This window comes from Diceros bicornis, chromosome 9 (genome assembly GCF_020826845.1).
Source record: "Diceros bicornis minor isolate mBicDic1 chromosome 9, mDicBic1.mat.cur, whole genome shotgun sequence".
NCBI classification, from domain to species: Eukaryota; Metazoa; Chordata; class Mammalia; order Perissodactyla; family Rhinocerotidae; genus Diceros; species Diceros bicornis.
In genome coordinates this window covers 7,706,352-7,720,213 of record NC_080748.1, presented here as the reverse complement: position 1 = coordinate 7,720,213, position 13,862 = coordinate 7,706,352, and the positions used below count along the sequence as shown (strand labels likewise).

The 13,862-nt window shown below is 43.3% G+C and overlaps 1 protein-coding gene across 1 annotated transcript in view; it reads left to right on the top strand.

Moving 5' to 3' along the window:
• Positions 1-269: 269 nt before the first annotated feature.
• Positions 270-13,862, top strand: part of SACS (sacsin molecular chaperone) — a 113,819-nt gene continuing 100,226 nt past the window's right edge. The window contains exons 1-2 of the mRNA XM_058547844.1: positions 270-436; positions 3,052-3,197. The gene's annotated coding sequence lies outside the window, so the exon portion shown is untranslated. The remainder of the gene's footprint in view (positions 437-3,051; positions 3,198-13,862) is intronic.

Here is a 13,862-nt window from a genome sequence, read left to right as displayed (position 1 = left end):
ATGCTGCTCTAATCTGTGGCCTGGGATGGAGATTCAGGACACTGGAGTGAATAGTCTTAGAAAACGCTGTAATTTTATCATCCTGGCAACATCTAGTGTTATTAGACACCGTCAATCCTCCTCCTATGAAGGCCTCCCTTGTGTCAGAAACGCACCCATTGGCCTGCCATTCTGCTTGAAATGTTACCTTTATTTCCAAGATTCATTCCAGGGAGTAAATGTAAGTGAGAGAAGAAGGTTAGACAGATACTGTGGTGACCCGAAGCCAGTGCAACCCATTTAAAGAAGAGTACCTGCTTCCCAGCCCGGATTAGTTGTCGACCACGGCTGTGTGATAATGTGGGTCATATGTTCTCAGATCTTCCAGGTGTCAAGAGAAGCCAGAAATCTGGATTGCAAGTGAAATCTCCCAACTCTTAAATGTTGACAAAATTTGGTAAGTGTTTAAATTATTTATTAAACACTGCTGGCCAAAATGTACAGGCCAAATAGAACACATCTGAGGCAGTAGTTCAATCAGGGGAGTAGCAAGGAGAATGATCAAACCCCTGAGTCAGGCCAACTGAAAAGTGGCCTTTTTTTCCCCCATTAAGACCACTTTTATTGCAGACACATCAAAAATGTCATTTACTCTTCTCATTAACTTAGTGAGGAAGGCATTATTAATACAGAATATATTTAACCTTGATGAAATACATAAGACGTCAATAATACCATGCTGTGGATGAGGAAAGCAAAACGCAGAGCGGTGCGGGCCTTGCCCGGGGTCAAGTAGAGAGGGCGTGAACCCAAGTCTGTGATATTCCAGTCTCAGCTGCTCGCTGGACCTTTTTGCTTACTTGACTTTCCAGCAAAAGGGAGGCATTTTATTTTAAATTGCTTAAAATTTAATGAAATGCTCTTACACACGTCATCTCACATTTTCTCACAGCTAACCTTTGATTTAAGTGGGCCCATGACCCTTCCTAAATAACACTAAGTAAACACTAAAACTTTAAGTCCCTTACCTCATAGGTAGTTTAGCTACGTCATGGCGTCATCCATTCCCTGAAAAAAGATAAGGCAAAGCTCAAAAAGGAAGGCTACTCCTAGTTAGAGATGCCCCTGCTGCTTCACTTACACTTACGGGTTTTCTCTCTCAGATATATTTGATAACATTGAATTGGTGTAATTTTGTGGGAGAATTGGTGTGAGTTTAGGAGTTTGGGAGAAACCCAGCTAAAAAGACTAACTGTCCTGTTATGTTGGGAAAGGAGAGCTACAGGAGAATTTTCCAGTGACTATGTGGGTGAAATTTGATGAGGGAAAGGTGGTAGGCTATTTCCCCCAAACAATCACCAAACCCACAAAGAGCAGCATTTGATACTATATTTTGAAACAGAGAATGGAGCCCAGATTCCTTCCTCACAGCTTGCCTGAGGTTTTACCAAGCATTGGTGCCAATCTTTGAGCTGATACCATTTCTACTTTTCTTATAAAGTACAATAATCCCATTTTATATTCTTTCAATCTTTCTATTAGAAAGAAAATGTGCATTTAGGGTGTAGGTGCACGTGTTGTTTCTGTGTGCCTAACCTGCTCCTCTGGACTGCCCAGTGGCCTTTATCCCAGGTTTCCTTGTTCCATGACTAAGATCAGGCAGGGCCACGGCTGCCTTATTCACGGTTACAATGGCACGGGGAGCTGGAAAATACCCACCGTGCCCTCATAAAACAGCTGTAGTGGGTTCAGTTAGGGAACCAGGACTTAAAGGATGTTTTGAAGGCTGGCTAGATGTCTCCACGCTAAATTCTACTAACTAAGCTGGTGCGTGTGTGTTGCCACTTTCGGTAGGTAAAAAGATTCTCGAAAGAATATTGGAGCTCTTCCTGAATCATTTGGCCAATTGCATGTCTTAGATTTCCCTAGTGCCTAGGGAGTAATTTTAATAGCATTAATGGTAATCAACTTTGTTGTCATTTAGGTTTCCTATACAATGTACGCATACTATGAAATATTATTTAGCCATTAATAACTATGTATTTAAGGCATATGTAATAACTTGGGGAAATGCTTTATAATAGTCAACAAAAAATGTCAGTTCAAATTAAATTGATGAGCCAGGTCTCTTTTGGTTGCCAGTAACGTTGACCCATCTCAAAATAAAAGGGGCTTCAAGTATGTTTCAGAAGTCTCATGAGAATCAAAGCATAGGAATCAAGGACAGACAGATCTCTTGGAAATTGAAAATGGAAAATCACTGAGCATAAGTTTCCTTACTCGGACTAGGATTTCCCTGCAGAGCCTTCTCCCTGCACGCCTGCTCCATATTTCTCTCTACTATGCCAACCTCCTCTCCTCAAACATGTTTCTTGTTGTCTCATAATTGCAGCTTGCGCGTAGTCCAGGATGTTTTCCTTAGCTTCTCTTATATTTCGCATCTGTTCATCTTAGCTTCATTACTCACTAGCTTCATTTCTCAGTCTCCTAATTCCAAGTTCCTAAACTAATTGGCTCAGCTCATCGTTTTGAGTCAGACCACGACTCATAAGTCCTTGGTCAGCCTCAGAATGGGCCACCTTGGAGTCTAGTGGCCGGAGAAGTCAGGTCACTTTGGTGTAAGATGTGTTTGCTTAGGCTGGAGGAGTCCTAGGGGAGAAGCATCATAAATGTGTCTAGTGCTTAAATACTACGTAGAAATATGTATGGATAGAAAATAGAGAAATAAACCAAAATAGTAAAAGCAGTTGTCTCTGGAAAGTGATGTTACAAAGATTTGTTTTTCTTCATTTTGGAAGTGGCCTTTTTTAAGGCATAGGTTTACACATTGGTTTTTAAGATTATGATCAACAACAATAAGACCAATAAGACATTACAGAGAGCACTGTGGAAAGCAAGATATCAAGACAACAAGAGAAGGTCCTCAAAGGGTGGTACTTTTTAAAAAAATCATAATGATGTCCCCACCATCCTACGGAAGAGGCCTCCTCTCTCAGCTTGCGTGTAAACAGCTGTCACTAATATCTTAATGTGACTCAGTTTATCTAATATTGGTTTACTCTTTTCCACTAGAGAAGTAGTGCAGAGCTCTATAACACTCCAACTTGGCATGGACCAAATTTGATTGGAAGGAGAAAATAATCAACTGGTGGGCCTAGAATACAGAACTTGACCAAAGAGGTTGCGAGCCTGACTGGGGTACCAACAACAGTGTGCTGGTAAGTGTGCAACAGCTAGCTCCTGAAAACCCTTGTTTGTAGCATCCGCCTATTTTCACGGTGTAAACACTCCCGCCATGGCTGATTTCAAGCTACCAATGTGATATCACTGAATGCAGGGTTGGGAAGAGAAGTGTGCAGCTGCCTCCAGCATACCACCGGGCCCCCCACCGTGGGGTCTTGGTCAGTGAGCAGAAAGCAAGAAGGCACGAGGCCCCAGAGGAATGGTGTGAGGAGGTGCACTAAACCCAGTCCAAGTGCCTCCTGCTCTAGGAGGTCTGCTTGGTGTTTGCTCTCTCAGACCACAGAAGGCGTAACCTTAACAAACTAGGATATCAAACACAAAATCTAATTAGGTGATGTAGCATCCTGATTGGCAGTTGTAGACGTCCATGAGTGATTAAAAGAATTAGATAAGGGGATGAGTCAAACCTAGGCCCTAGAATGTGGGCTCCACAAACATCCTCTCTCTGAGGTGTAGAATCCATCTTTGTATGGTTCAGCCTGGCAGTTGAGGTCAGAAAAACAGATGGAAAAATGTGTGAGGCCTCCGAGCTCAGGTCCCAGCTCATATTTCTTGTTGGTATGCACCCTCAGCAAGATGAAAAATTTACCTCCAAAATTGTTGGGGTTATATGATTGTTTCCCTAGGAGGTAAGCATCTTTTAATCTTGAGAAGATTGTGAATTAAGTATAGAAATATTTAAGGGGATGAAACCAATCAACCTTGTGGTATTTATAGTTTAGTGTTGAGAAATACATTGTGCGTCATTGATGTTTTAGATATTTGTGACATTTAAAAAAAATTGGCATATTGGAGCAACAAATTAGCCTTATAATTGTATTAAAATATGTTAGTGACTTGCGGTTTTATATTAAAGTCTTACTGAAATGATATACATTTAAGATAACTGAAGAATTACTACATTAATAAGTTTATTAGATTTGTAGGAGTTAAATACTTAAGAAAATTTTAATTGTAGCACTTAAAAGCAAAGTGAAGATTTTATATTTATAAATAAGTTTGAACTGTTTATGGCAATCTAATTAAGTTGTAAAGGTTTCCTTAGTAGAGATTGCTAAAATTTGCTAGAGTCATGCTATTAATTTTATAAAATAAGAAGCTTTGGCAGATTAAAAACTAAAGGAAAAATTAGATTTTAAAATTTGTAACTTTAATAAGATAAATATTAATTTTTAAAATGAAAATCACGTGTTAGTGCTGCACAGAAGCCACTCTTGAGAATATCAAACAATCTTTTGTTGACACCTGAGTCCCACAGGTGGAGTCATTTCTCCTCCTCCCTCTGTCCTCTTCCCCGAGCACTTGGTAGATGCGCCCCATTATGCACATGCCGTAGTCACTGCCAGGTTGTGTGCCTCCCTTTCTCAGGGGGCTTTGTACTCCTCTGGGGCAGGGGCCTTCCTTCTCTTTCTACTCCCAGAACCCAGCACAAGCCTTGGCAATAGGGGGGCATGTCTTAGTCGGCAGCTCATATACAGGCTGCTATAACAAATACCATATACGGTTGGCTTAAACAGCAGAAAGTTATTTCCCATGGTTCTGGAGGCTGGACGTCTGGATCAGGGTGTCAGCGTGGTCAGTTCCTGGCGAGGGCTGTCTTCCTTGTTTGCAGATGGCTGCCTTCTCGCTGTATCGTCACACGGTGGAAAGAGAGATCATCTCCATGTCTCTTCTTATAAGAGCACTAATCCCATCGTGAGGGCTCCACTCTCATGACCTCGTCACCTCCCAAAGACCCCGCCTCCAATACCATCGCATTGAGGGTAGGGCTTCAACATATGGATTTTGAGGAACATAAGCATACAGTTCATAGGGGGAGACTGCAAGAAATAGTCACTAGAGGAATAAATAGTGGGGAAAAGACTGAGGTGGGAGACGAAGCAGTCCCAGGGTGAACTGGGGGCAGGCGTGTGGAAGGGCGGCCAGGGCCTGGCCTCACACTGGCTTTCCTGGCCTGGCCTCTCCCACGGCTTCTCTCTCGGGCTCCATGTGACTCTGCAGCTGCTTGTGCGTCAGAGAACTGAGCTCCGTGTTTTCATCTGTTGCTCTTTTCCACATTCCAAACACTTGTTCATGGTGAAGTTATACCAACACTTGCCCGGTCGTCCTTTGTGGAAGGATTCACTGGATTATGTCACCCCGTGACCTGAGGCAGCTGGTCCTGGGCCGTCAGAATTTGCCATTTCCTTGACAAGGGGGCTTCTGTGGAGCAACAGCTGCTTTCTTCATCGTTTCAGAGGGAGCACGCCAGGCGTCAACCTTGGGCATAAGCGATTCCTCTTTATTAACAAATGGATTTGTTTTAGCTGAATAGTTGGCTATAAGGATAAAAGAAAATCCAGAATTTTGAGTGGCTATGTCTTTTTCATCTCTGTGATTCCACCTCAAAGCACAGTACCTGGCACCTAACAGACGTGGAATTAAATATTTGTTGCACAAACAAAGGTGGGGATGAATGAATGAGGAAAGCCTTCCGTAAGGGAAGAGGTCTAATTCTATGAAATGCTTTTGTAGAAGACGGCAGTGAAAGTGGTCATTGACAACTCTTTCATCTGCGTACAAGAGCGCCCCTGCTTCTTCGGGACGTTCCTTTATTTCAGGTTTGAGTAAGAGCCACCACCTTCCTCAAATCCTATGCCCTGTCCCCAGTGACTGGACAGAGCTGGCCCCGAGCCCGCCCAAGAGCCCAGGTGGGGGATGGCTGTCATTCACTGCCTCCAGTGGAGAGAATAAAACAGACCAAAGAGAAAAATAGACAAAAGACAGAGTACTTGTGGCATTTCAAGCCCTGGTTTTATTAATTCCTGAGGCCAAATTTTTCCCATTTTGCCTACACTAGTTTGAGTTAGTTTCCTCAAAACCAAGAATCCTTACTAATCGAATATGATGGTGCCAATAATAATAGCAAATGTATTGAGTGCTTACTGTGTACTAGGCACTTTTCTAATCTAGAAAACTATCATTAGCCCACTTAATGCTCATAAAAATCTTACAAAGAAAGTTTTATCATTATCGAGTTTTTCAGATGAAGGATCAGGACCAACTGTTAGTTCACATGTCCAAGTTCACCTGGCTGGGAAGAGGCAGAGCCTGGAGTTGACCCAGGCAGTCAGCTCTAAAGCAGCCTCCTCCTGGGGTGCTGGACCTCTCCCTGTGCTCCGGCACTTGATGAGGAGGAGCGTGGTGCCCCACTCCCATTACATCGGGAGCAGGTTCTAGCCCATCGTTGGGGAGTGCTGGGGAGGCCCGAAGACAACCAACCAGGCTGGAAAAGGTGGGAGCGCGCCACGCTCCGAGTGGCTTGACGTTTGTGTTAATTGTTGTTTGCTGCTAAACTTACAGGCTTTCTTGGGGTGAGGGATTTTTCTTGATCCCTGTAGGGTATTCAGCTAGGTTAGGAGAGGCCTGGGGAGAAGGAGGGACACTAGTCTGGAATGGACTAGTGCTGGGGGGCAACTGAAGGGCTCTAGGCCGGGTGGAGTCCCGATGCTCCTGTTCCCTCACGTTTGTATTGATTCACAGTTGGCAAGTACATTCTATCTCACTTCATAATCATTATTGCTATCATACAAAAAGGGTGCTTGATATCTAAATACCTTGCACGTATGCTATACCAGATATAGCTCAAAGCTTTTCGGAGACATAGAAAACCCTGATGCACCCTTGAATACCGTCAAGGTGGCCCAACAGATCCTGCTGCCTTGGGAACTTGGGGAGTCTTTGCATCTTCTAATTCACAGTTGATGAAGAAGCCTAAATCTTGGGTAGTGTGCATTTTTTTGACAGTATACATTTTTTAATTGAGATATAATTGACATATAACATTATATTATTTTCAAGTGTACAACATAATGATTTGATAATTGTGTATACTGTGAAATGATCATCACAATAAGTCTAGTTTAGTTAACATTATCACCACACATAGTTACAATTTTTTTTTTTGTGTTGAGAAACTTTTTAGATTTACTCTCTTAGCAACTTTCAAATATACAATACAGTATTATTAACTATAGTCATCACGCTGTATGTTACATCACTGTGACTTATTTATTCTATGAAAGTTTGTATCTTTTGCCCCCTTTACCAATTTTACCTACCCCCTACCCACCACCTCTGGCAACAACCAATCTGTTCTCTGTATCTATAAACTCGGCTTTTTGTTTTTATTTTTTAGATTCCACATATAAGTGAGATCATATGGTATTCGTCTTCCTCTGTCTGACTTATTTCACTTAGCTCAATGCCCTCAAGGTCCATCTGTGTTGTTGCAAATGTCAATATTTCGTTCTTTTTTATGGAAAAATGGTATTCCATTCTGTGTGTGAGCGTGTGTGTGTGTAACCATATTTTCTTTATCCATTATCGGACACTTAGGTTGCTCCTATGTCTTGGCTATTGTAAATAATGCTTCAATAAACATGGGGGTGCAGATATCTTTTCGAGTGCGTGTTTTTATTTTCTTTGGGTAAATACCCAGAAGTGGAATTGCTGGATCATATGGTAGCTCTATTTTTAATTTTTTGAGGAACCTCCACACTGTTTTCCATAGTGGCTGCACCAGTTTACATTCCCAAGAGTTCACAAGGGTTCCCTCTTGTCCACATCCTCATCAACCCTTGTTATTTCTTGTCTTTTTGATAATAGCCATTCTGACAGGTGTGAGGTGATATCTCAGTTTTGATTTTCATTTCCCTGATGATTAGTGATGTCAAGCACCTTTTCATGTACCTATTGGCATTTGTATGTCTTCTTTGGGAAAATGTCTATTCAGATCCTCTGCCCATTTTTTAATTAGAGTGTTTGATTTTTGCTGTTGAGTAGTATGAGTTCTTTATAGATTTTGGATGTTAACCCCTTATCAGATATGTAATTTGCAAATATTTTCTGATGAAAGATAATAATTAGAATTATTTGTGTCTTCAATTTCTTTCCTCAATGTCTTATAATTTTCAGTATACAGATATTTCACTTCCTTGGTTAAATTTATTCTTAGGTATTTTATTCATTTGATGCAATTATAAATGGCACTGTACATTTTAGATAAAGAATTATGGAGTGCAAGGGACATGCCATTCTGTTTGTGCAATTAAGTGGAAACAGAATTTTGATATTAATTATCGAAAAGCTGCTTTTATTCCTGCTTGCTGAGCACCTACGATGACCTAGTCCTAGGCACTGGTGGCGTGGTCCCTGAATTCACAGAGCTGTCACTGCTGGGGCAGGAAAGAGAGGGCAAGGTCACTGAGGTGCTAAGGAAGCAGAGAGAGGGGCACTCCCATGGTCTTGGTGGAGCTGGAGAGGCTTTTAGACCCAGAGTGGGTCTCTCCGGAGACCCATTTGTTCCTGTGGGGAACGTGCTTGGGCCAGAGGGAGCAGCACTGGCAAAGGCCTGCAGGCGAGAACCAGGAGGAGGAAGAGGGGAGAGGAAGGAAGAGGCCGGTTGAGAGAGCAAGTGTAGGAGTGCCCGGGCGGGGCGTTGGGGGCAGGAGGAGATCAGTGTGGCGGGACACAGCAAATGAGTGTGTTCAGAGTTGAGGCCGGAGAGGCACGTTGGACAGTGTGTGGTTGGATTTAACACAAGTGAAAAGAAAAATTTTCCGTCTGCTACTGACGGGTTTGTAGATCTATTAGTAGGCACAGACTGCGCTGGTGAAGGTTCTCTACCACTCACACAGAATTAGGTCTCCACCGACGCTCCATGGCACCCGAAGATCCCTCTGTTGTACCATCCTCTTGTGTTTTAGACTTTTACATGCCTGGCTCCCTTGCTAGGCTGTAATTTCTTGAATGTAGCAATTTGTCTCTTTTCTCAGTAACCTCAAGGCTTGGCCAGCACCTGGCGTGTTAAAGGCCCTGACAAACATCTGGTGAGTGTTGCCCTTACAGGATTGTTCACACTAAGTATTATTGATAATGATTGTTTGCATTGAAAGATAGTGTGGCTCATCAGCTGGCCATGTGCTTTCCAGCACATCAACAGCTTTGAGCCTTGGTTTATTCCCTTGGAAAAGTAGGTTAAAGAAGTCCCTGTATCAGTTAGGCTTCTGTGAGCATTCTAACCATAATGAGCCTTTACAGCTGATGTTAGAATTTTCTCTGCTTATCCATGGCTTGCTGCCTTTCAAGACATCATCTACTTGAGGTTTGTGGCTTGAGTCAGGGGTCCTGTGTGCTCCTATGGACTGGAGCAGTTTTCTGAATGAAATAAATTGCTCCAAAGAAGGCTCAAACTCCAACCCTGACGATACGTAAAAACGCTTTAATCAACTTACAGTCTTATTATTATAAAAACAGTTTCTTACATTTATACAAAATAAATAAAATGCCTTGAAAACCCAAAGTGTTTACTTATATATATTTTTTTGGTGAGGAAGATCAGCCCTGAGCTAACATCCATGCCAAGCCTCCTCTTTTTGCTGAGGAAGATTGGCCCTGGGCTAACATCCATGCCCATCTTCCTCTGCTTTATATGGGATGCTGCCACAGCATGGCTTGACAAGCAGTGCCTCAGTGCCCGCCCGGGATCTGAACCTGCGAACCCCGGGCCGCCGCAGCGGAGCGCGTGCACTTAACTGCTACGCCACTGGCTGGCCCCCAAAGCGTTTATATTTTTGCCTAGAAAGTCTAATTAAAAATCAGGCGAGTCAATTTCCACAATTAACTGGATAATTTTATCTGCGTGATAAAATGGGAAAGTTTTATTTCTGTTGGGAATTGGCTAACAAGTAGTTCTCAATCTCCATGTTTCATACATGGAGAATTGTTGCTGTTTTATTTCTAGTACTATTCTATCAGAGAAAAAAAAACGGTATCTAAGAATCAATGATTTTACAATAAATAGTACAGGCTAGAGAAGAGGTAATTTATGGAAGCAACCTTGACAGGAAGACTCTGGCTTGCTGGTGTTCTGAATGGAAGTGGTCTGGGTTGCTTACACTAGAACTTGGAGTCTTTATTGGTGGGAAGAATAGCCAGTGTGATACAAAAAAGCTACTTCTGTCATGTTGGCAAGTAATGGAGAAGCATAAAAGTGCTAAGACCAGTGACAATAATGGTAAACACCCCAACAATATTAATAGCAGCTCACACAAGCAATGTGAAAAGGGCGTGGCTAGGAGTCAGGAAGCCCTGGGTTTGAAATCTGGCTCAGTCGCTCAATAGCTGTGTTACTTTGGGTAGATTATTTAAATTCTCTGTGCAGTGGCTTTCTTACTTGTACCTGTATTCAAGAGTTGTACTAGGTGTAAAATTGAAATGAAAGCGAGTAAAGCCCTGGCTCAAGGAGACTATTAAATTCTGCCAGTAGCTGTTGCAGCTATTGGGTTTGAAACGTTATTGTGCAGAGTGACATATTCAACACCTTTGCTGATATCTGGGAGGCACATGATTGAATCACCACAGGGCCTCGGGAGAGTTGTGTGTGCTGAGCAAGGAGGAGGAGATGGGCCAGCCCCAGGCCCTCTTGGGGAGAAATGTGTACTCTTGGTCTTGGTCTACCAGGTGATAGGCTTTTAGGAGGAGGCTGGGAGTCAGAGAGAAGGAAGAAGTGTATTTTAAGGAGGACAGCGCTGGCAAGACAGGGTTTGGAGTCAGGGAGCCTGTAATCATAAGGTGAGGAATGAGAGGATCCTAGAGGAGGGCAGTGGTTGTGAGGATGTATTCTAGACTCTCCCTCCTAGGAAAGGGAGCAACATGGGCGGGGTTAGTAACAGTGAACCCCTGAGGGGCGTACAAGGCAGCAGGCGCTGTTCTGCATGTATTCAATTGCATAATCCTCATACTGGCCTTAAAGGGGGAGCCCTCAATATCCCCCTGTTTCGTTTGTACCCAGGATTTAATTTATCAGGGTGACTGAATGAGAACACAGAGAGATCAATGCCATTGACAGAAGTTTTACTCCTCACAGCTTTCAAGAGGATGGAGCGTGCCACGCAGGGCCACACGGAGAAGCCCCAGGGTCAACCTGGAGGCAGGAGGAGCGAAAGAGAACGCATGGCCCAGAGACTTGATTGTGGTTCCTGCAGGAAGGAATGGGGGCAGGGGAGGCGAGTCTGAGCAAACTCAGGATTGGATACACGGGTAATTTTGGTGGGCTCTGTGCTACAGAGGTGGTTTCTAGTTGTCCAGTACCTGGCCCTTGGGTGATTTAGGGCAGGGGAAATATTGGCTTGGTGTGTGAGAGCTAGATAGAGGAGGTGGTTGGGGATATGGGCTTTGGATTGGTTCATTGGCATGTGACACTCTGAGGCAATTTGTTTGCTCTCTCTAGCAATTAGATAGCCTTGGGAGGGGCAGTTTCTCCCCGGCCAGCAAGGCCCCAAGGTGTCAAAGCATGAGGAAATATAGAAAATAAAAAACATGATTAATACATTCCCCTTGACAGATGAGGAAATTCTGACACAGAGAGGGTAATTAACTTGCATAAGGCCACACAGCTAAGTGATAAAGTTGGACATTCAACCAAGTAATGCCCTCTGTGCTTAATCACTGTGATAACTGCCTCCAGTTAATGCTGATCTTTCTAAAAAGTGGTAATGTGAAAGGGTTCAGTTATTATGGCAAACAATTCTTTTCAAACCAGTAAAGTTTATATAACGGCATAACAGAGAGTAGGAGGCAACTTCTCAAGGTTTGCATGAAGTCATAATCTGCTATTGCAACTTGACTAAATACATTACACTTTCATGATCCAAGGAAAAATGCTGTCATCATGCACCAGAAAGTCTGTCAGAATTCGAGAGGGCACGTTTGACTCTGGTCATCCTGATTAATGAGGAGCAGGTGGCCTGACAGGCGAGGCGGGCACTCCTCTCCCGCGGGTGGTTTATACTGAGGCTGGCCTGAGGCAGAGAGATGCCCTTTGATGACCTTCCAAGGTTCACTAGGGGCGTACGTATTTTTTTCTGGTTTCTGTATCTCAGGGATCCAAAGTTTCCTCCTGGGTTACACAAAATGAGCCAGCAAATGAACTGTGCAAAGTAACTTCTGCAGTTTTCCAGTTAGATGGACTAGCATGGCATTGTGAATATCTCTATACCTTGCTGAATCCCTCCTTCAAAATCTGTCATTAAGTGGAAATAGATATTTGGATGAAAATTGCTAATTCACAAACACTAATATTCTCTCTTTTTTTGGTGATAAATCAAATTTATCATTGCTTTCCTGAAGCAAAAAATACAAATATTTTGATTTCAATTCTTTTTTTCATTTGTTCTTATGTAGGGAAAAGACACATGTAAACTCACGAGTAAACCACTTGCTTATGTGTGCTGTGGTAAAAGTCAGGGCAATGAAGCACACATCTCCTGGGTAGCGGTCATGTGTGAGGCGTTGTGCTGGGCACTATATTAAAATGCCTTATGTTCGTACTTCTTTATAGATGCATTAGCTCATTTAATTCGCATAACAACCTGCTGAGGCAACAGGAAAGACTTTGTGGAAGGTGTTGTTCTTGTCTGACCAGCCACATTTCTTGTTCTGCAAATAAGAGAAAACTCACAAACATTGGCTTTACCTCAATGCGACCTGAGTGTTTTTCCTGTGTAAGCAGGGGTCTAGGGGTAGGCGTGGTTGGCATTAGTTTGGCTGCTCAGTGGTGCTGTTTGGTACCCAGTTCTTTCCAGCTTTCTGCGCCACCCTCTTTAGTGGGTTGGCTTTTGTCTCCAGGCTTACTGCTGCCGACTTGCAACCTCTCGTCTAAATCCTTCACAGAACCCTGGCAGGAATTGACTCTGACCTCTTCCTCCTGGGCAACAACTCTTTATTTTTAGCCCTGAAAATAAAAATGTTATGTTGTCCGTGGATCCAGGGTCTCAGTTACACAAGGCTGCCCCCCCTGTGAGGAGGAAGTGAGAGAGGGAAAATGACCTTCTGGTTCTTCAATGGAAAAGTCCACTCTAGGAGGGGTGAAAAGAACTGCAGGATTATTTCGACATTCCCTTCTCAGTACTATACCTCTTTGTCAGATTTCTCTTGACGTACCACCTCTATTCTTAACCAAGTTTTGGTCTCAATTGAATTCTAGGTCTTCTGCTGCTATGGGGACAATGAGTGATGAGGTTATGGTCAGAACTTTTGGCAGGAACAGGAACCTCTGGACCAGAAAGCCAGGAAACAACATGAGGGCACAGACTTCCACACAGCGGCTTGAAACAGCCCCCTGAAGTGGTAGCTAGGGAATGGCGGGGTGGTTTTTATCATGTGTCAGCTGGCGAGGCTACCATCCCCATCCATCAACACTAATCCAAGTGATGCTGTGAGGTGTGCTGTAGATGTGATTTAAGTCCAAAGTCAGCTGACTTTAAGTAAGGGAGATTAGCCTAGATAATCTGGGTGGGCCCGATTCAAACAGTTGAAAGGCCTTACGAGCTAAGCTGAGGCTTCCCTGAGGAAGAAGCAAGTCCATCTGTGGACAGCAGCGTCGGCCTGTACCAAGGGTTCCAGCCTGCTCTCCGCATTCCTTATGATCACGTAAACCAATTCCTTCCAACAAATCTCTTCACATTTTCTCCTACAGGTCTGGTTGAACCCTGACTGATACAGATGGTATTGCTTAATATTTTGAAAGCTATACAAGCTGCATTTTCAAACCTGACCAATTTTGTCTATGCAGTGTATTAGTTTCCTAGGGCTGCCAT